The 5,700-nt window shown below is 46.7% G+C and overlaps 1 long non-coding RNA gene across 1 annotated transcript; it reads right to left on the reverse strand.

Annotated features, from left to right (window-relative positions):
• Positions 1-253: 253 nt before the first annotated feature.
• LOC129209066 (uncharacterized) lies at positions 254-2,127 on the reverse strand. The gene is made up of 3 exons (XR_008577969.1): positions 1,932-2,127; positions 1,555-1,748; positions 254-355 (listed from the first exon to the last, which is right to left on the reverse strand). It is a non-coding gene; the product is annotated as an uncharacterized LOC129209066 (long non-coding RNA).
• Positions 2,128-5,700: the final 3,573 nt, after the last annotated feature.

The raw sequence follows: 5,700 nt of genomic DNA on the forward strand, positions 1-5,700 counted from the left end.
AACAGGTTTTGACAGGGAATCGGAATTCCACGTAAGTCTATTATTTTTTTCCTCCGTAAGTGTTAAAATTTACAAGCAGTTCTGCATTAGTGGGGAAGATGCCACGAGTAATACTGATGTTAGAAGCCAACGAGGAAGCAGGTTCTGCTGGTGATAGGGGGGAGTGGGTAGCCGTTGCGGTACCTGTAATAAACTCCTGGCTTCGCGTGTAGTTTAGACTGAATGCCTCAGACTCACCATTCAGAGTTCAGCCTTCGCGTCTGCTTTGGTTTGATCTGCCCTTTCAAAACCAGTTCTCCAGTTCTTAACCCAACGCTTTGTGCCTGGCACAGAGAGACGGCATTTTTCTTTTTTCCTGATGAGCAAAACATGCCCTTAAATAAAGATCTCAGGTTTTCAAATGTAACTGTAATCCTGTCAATTTAAAAGCAAATTGGGAACTGCCTACTTTGAGAACATAAATTCACATTAGGCATTCTGGTACCTCTGTGGGTGTATTACTTGCTTTATAGACTGCAGGTATGACTCAATCGCTTGTTTTCTGATTCACACAGTTTTATGTGAACCTACAACAGGCTTGCAACTATCAAAATGATTAGTAGCAAACAAGAAACAAATCTACCAAAACTAAGGCTTTTCAAAGATCACCTTCTGGTAAATCTAGAAATAGATCAGATACATTTCTCCTCATACGGACTCTCTTCTAGACAGTGTTGCTCAAATGAAGCGTCTGAGTTAGAAAGCAGTTCATATTTGGTTTCTCTGGGACACGTGTTTGGATGTCCTTCCTCAATTTTAATTCCATATCTTACATTTTTGGACCTCTCCTCCCTGAGATACTATTCTGAGTTGTCACAGAGTGACGCCTGACCGCTGCAACGTATTCTGGTCACAGCTTCTGAAAAAAGTCCAATGTTGTTGTGCTTTTGCTCTGTCTTTGGTATGGACTTAGTGGTAAGTATTTTTAGCAATAACTGAAAATAAGTTTTATAATTTGCCAGCATCTCAGACCCTACAGAACCATTCTTACTCCTGTCCATCATATCTTGGCATGAGTAAGCCCAAGAATCAGGGCACGGCTTTCCTTTCCTATTTCAAATCCCAGAACTGAATCCTCCTGTCGAGGAGATTTACTGGGGAGCTTGTAGCTTGTAAACTGTAAGGCCACCGGTGAGGGAAATTTCTTATACCCATAAAATCTCAGTACATCATTGCTACAGAGAGATTTCTGCTTAAAGGAACGTCTGCCCATCACACCAGCCCTCTCTGGAGGGTTTGGATCCAGCGCTGCACCTCGCAGCCCGGGGAGAAGCACCAGCTCCTCCCGCTCACCCGGTCCCTGGGGATGCGGGGAACGACCCAGGGGCACCGGCGCTTTGGGGACCAGGACCGCAGGCACAGGCCAGCATCGCCTGGGGGCATGGAGCCCCCCTTTGTTACAGAGCACAAATTTCTCTGTCAGCCTGGGTGGAACAACTGCTCGAGCTGGGTGGTGAAAGCACAGCAACTAATGAGCAATATGGCATAAAATAAAAAAAAAGTCAGTCCCATTACCGGATCAGGTCCTAGCCCATGTAAATCCATTATCCTTGGTGAACTGCATCGATCTGCACCTGCTTGGGATGTGGCTTCCTGTGGCTTTACTGGTTTCTTCTCCTCTTGATGATACTGGATTCTCCTCCGTAGGATGAGACTCAGACGGTTGTATCCCACAAATGCCTGGAAATGCAGCGTACGTCAGCCCAGTCCTTTGAAGGAGACAGTATGTGTAAAATTATTTATTGAGAGTAAAACATCGATGCACTTCTTCAAACAAATCTGTTAATCTACAAATCAAGCAAAGAACTCTGAGAATTAGCTGCTTTATTATAAAATGAGATATTTAGCCATTTATTATTTACAAATAATTAGGGAAACAAATTGCTTCTTACTCGGTTCAATTGCAAGTAGTTTTCAAAGTCCTTTTTTTTTGGCCATCACATCCGGAGGCATGTGAATTTTTCACTTATTCCCTCTCCCACTTTGCGTAAGACTTTTTATCTCCTGGGCGCTCTGTAGAAAGGAATGCGGTTCCATGAGCTGTGATACCGGTTGCAGACAAAGCCTCAGGACTCTTCCCTCGGTTCATCCTCCTGCGCTCTGACTCATCGTTGCGCAGGTTTGCTGAGGATTTATTTTCATGTAACGCTTCTTTTTGAAGGATGTGGGTTGTCTGTTTTGCAGGCGGTGAAGACAAACATAGCAATTAGCAGTCTCCTGAGGCAGAAGTATGTCGAGAAGTGGATGGTGACTCTAATATGAAGCCCAGGTAGCTAACGAGCAGGAAAGGTCCTGCCTGGGGCGGAGGTGCAGCTCAGCTCTGCAGACGGGCAGAGCCGGGGGCACGCTGGGCTCCGGCGGCGGTTGAGTCACCCCCAGCAGCATTTTGCAGAGGTGACGTGTGCGTGGTGTCCCCTGCCGCGAGCCGGGCGAGCGGTGCGCGGTGGTCACCATGGGGCACGGGCGGCAGCAGCTGCTTTGCCTTCTCTTGCGTCTCGCCGTCTCTCTGCCCTTTAGACTCTGGGGGCCCTTGGATGGCAAAGAGCAGCACGGCTGGATTTCCCACCCAGGAGAAGAGCCGTGTGGTCTAAAAGGAGAGGACAAATAGTAGGCTATCAAGTCTTTGCGAAGCAGCACTTGGTAGAGGAAAGGTTTTCCCCCAACGGGCTCAGCTGCCTGCTCGCCAGCAGCTAAACGGGGCGGTGGCTTTGTGTCAAAGTCACCCCGAGCAGTGAGGGGCAGAGGGATGGTGCAAAGCAGGAGAAAACCCGCAAATGAGAGGGCACGCGCCTTTGGGTTCATTCTTACGGCGAGTGAACGGTGAGGCGTGTGCACGAGGGAGTGGGATGCCCAGACTCACGTACCGCGCCGTGGGATTCCCTGCGGAGGTTTTCATCCCAAGGCGTTCCCAGCTGCACGGAGTGGCGGCTGTGCCTTCAGCTGCCGGTGCGGAGGGACGGCAGAAGCAGAGTCCACGGCGAGGAGCTGAATGAACGGCCTGTGGTTTAGCAGTGGCTTGGGTAGCATCAGAGGGGAGCTGGTTCTTCAGAGTAAAGAGTTATTCCTCTAACTATGAAAGTGTTTGAAATCAGCTGTTGCTGTTTCTGATCTATTTTTGCCTACAGGAAAAGGAAAAAAAAATTCTTAGGGAGTAAAAAAATGACATGAGGAAAATTACCATTTCTGGTGCGGCTGATCTAATTTCCTACTAGAAAAAGGATCAGAACAGAGATAAAATGCACACCAACAGGGTACATGCAGTCTTGCCTGGGGGTAATCTCTTCAGCTGTTTTATCATACCGCAGTACACGAGGGCTGGATAACATTGTACAAATGAGATGATTTCTTCAAGAATATAAGTGCCGTAATTTAGAAGTTGAAAAATTGCAAGTATGAAGAGCATGTAGTGCTAGTAATAGCCACCGATGCATTTCAGCCCGGAGATCTGGTGTACTGTCTGGGGAGAGCTGCACGTCTCGGGAGAATTTCCAGCGTGAGCCGAGCAGTGAACGCTCGCCCGCACCCGGTGCCAGCGGTGCAACGACTGACGTGTTTCTAATTTGTGCCCTTCCTTGCAAAGCTCGCTAATACATAGCTGCTAATAGTGAAAACTATGCCAGGCTGAGTTTCTGCCCTAACAGACAAACGCAATTTATATCAAGTAAAGACAAATGACACACTTAGGGCATTAATATGTATGAATCACACCCACGTACGCCATATCTTGCTGTGTCTACCTTTTAAAATTAAAGCTGTGTTCGTGTTATAATACTCAAGTTGCACTTAGTGTTTGAAATTTTCTGTTTAAAGCTCATCCATCTTTACTGAGGCAAGTAGAGATTTATAATGAGAGTTTTGGCTTACGGTGTGAAAGAATACAAATTTGTGAAAAGCCTCTAATGAAATTACATGTAAAAAGTACAAAGGTGATAAAAACCTGTTGAAAAAAACCATATTAAGAAGAATAAAATTGAGCTAAGTTTGTTGATTTCTATGCAAAATTCTCAGTGTTTTTATATGCATACCACAAGATTTTCATTAATTTGTTAGCCGTGACAGAGATCTCTCCTGGTCTCAAGCCTCCTCTCTGCAGCAGTTGATTCCAGGGTCTGACACCTATTTCTGAAGGGGATTGCGGGGTATTCAGTCCCTGGACGCCCGTGAGAAAGGGCACGGTCCCTGCGGGGCCAGGGACCCACTCGTGAGCTGCCCACCCATTCCCCCTCGCCCAGATTTGCGTCTCCCCCTGTGCTTACCCGCTCCTCGTCCCGAGCAGTCTCCGAAGGTTTTGGGTAGAGCGGGGTGCCCGCAGCTCCCGGGGGGTTATTCCTGGGTTCTGCCCTCAGGTTCCACTCCCTTAGCCCCAAGAGCCATTTGTCAGCTGAATTCATTCGTTTGCAGAGGTGAACGTATGACTTGACCCGATCAGCTAGTGCCTGCCGATGACCCAGTAATGCACTATTTTTCAAAGTTTACCCTCGAAATTTCCTTTTGGTGCCTTATGGTCAGAACCGTCTTTGAATGCCAGTTACTTTCGAAGGAGCTAATAAGTAAACCCACCCATTATCGATGCAACATATGGTCTACTGAGTCCCAGCGCTGGGAGAACTCACGCATCAATTTTTGTTCTTCTTTTTTAAGATATGTTTGAACCTTTAGTAGAGACATGGGGAATAAGGAGAACTGCAAACCCAGAATCCCTCTGCAGCTTTAGCAATCTTTTGAAATTAGTCTTTGTGTTGTTTTTGCCTCTCTCTTGTCTTTTAATAAAACATTTTGACTTTGTAATGTGCTTTCTTTCGGACAAATGCTTGATACTCCGTGGTGCCTCGACTTCTGCTGGAGGCATGTCAGAAAATCAGAAATGAGCCGCAGTTACTGCGGTGTCACAATGTATGAGCATCTCCCCACCTTGTCTCTGGTTGATAGTTCAGTGTATATTTAAACTTTCATCAACATAAAATCAGCATGATAAATTTGTAATAATCTGCATGTCATTAGCACATTTTAATTGTTAGGACTTTGTGAACAAAAGGCTTCTGAGCACAGACATATTTCAGCGCCGTATTTACAGTGAATATCCATAAATATTGGATCTTAATTTAAGATTATGCAAAAGGGTTGATTTTTTTTAGCTTTAAATGACAGATAATCCTCTCATGATCCACCTAAGCAGGAGTAGGGAACAGTAACGTAAGGCTGCGGTATGCAAACTCTCTCTTCCTCTCTGGTTTTCCTCTTGTGGCAGTTACTCGCGGTGGTCCGGATGCCTGCAGGGGATGCACAGGTCCCTGGTGCAAAGCGGGCAGGAGCATCCGCCCCGCTGATGTCCCAGCTCCCCTGGGATTGCTCCTGCCTGCTCCTGCCTGCTCCTGCCTGCTCGCTGCTGCTGCTGGGGCTGAGCAGGACGTTGCCAGCAGCTACTTCGGCTGCCTTGAAAGAGAAGGATGGGCTGGCCGGGATGGTCCCCGGGAACAACGCTTCCCTTTCCCTGGTTTTTGCCTGGACAGACGCACAAATGTCCATTTTTATTTTTCCAAAGCAAAATGCTGTTAGGAGCCCGTTATGACACGACAAACCAACCTCTGAAATCTGGAAGCATTCAGCTATTTAAAAAATATTTTATAAAAGTTATTTTTTCACCTTTTGTACCTCTCAGCC

This window comes from Grus americana, chromosome 7 (genome assembly GCF_028858705.1).
Source record: "Grus americana isolate bGruAme1 chromosome 7, bGruAme1.mat, whole genome shotgun sequence".
Taxonomy (NCBI): Eukaryota; Metazoa; Chordata; class Aves; order Gruiformes; family Gruidae; genus Grus; species Grus americana.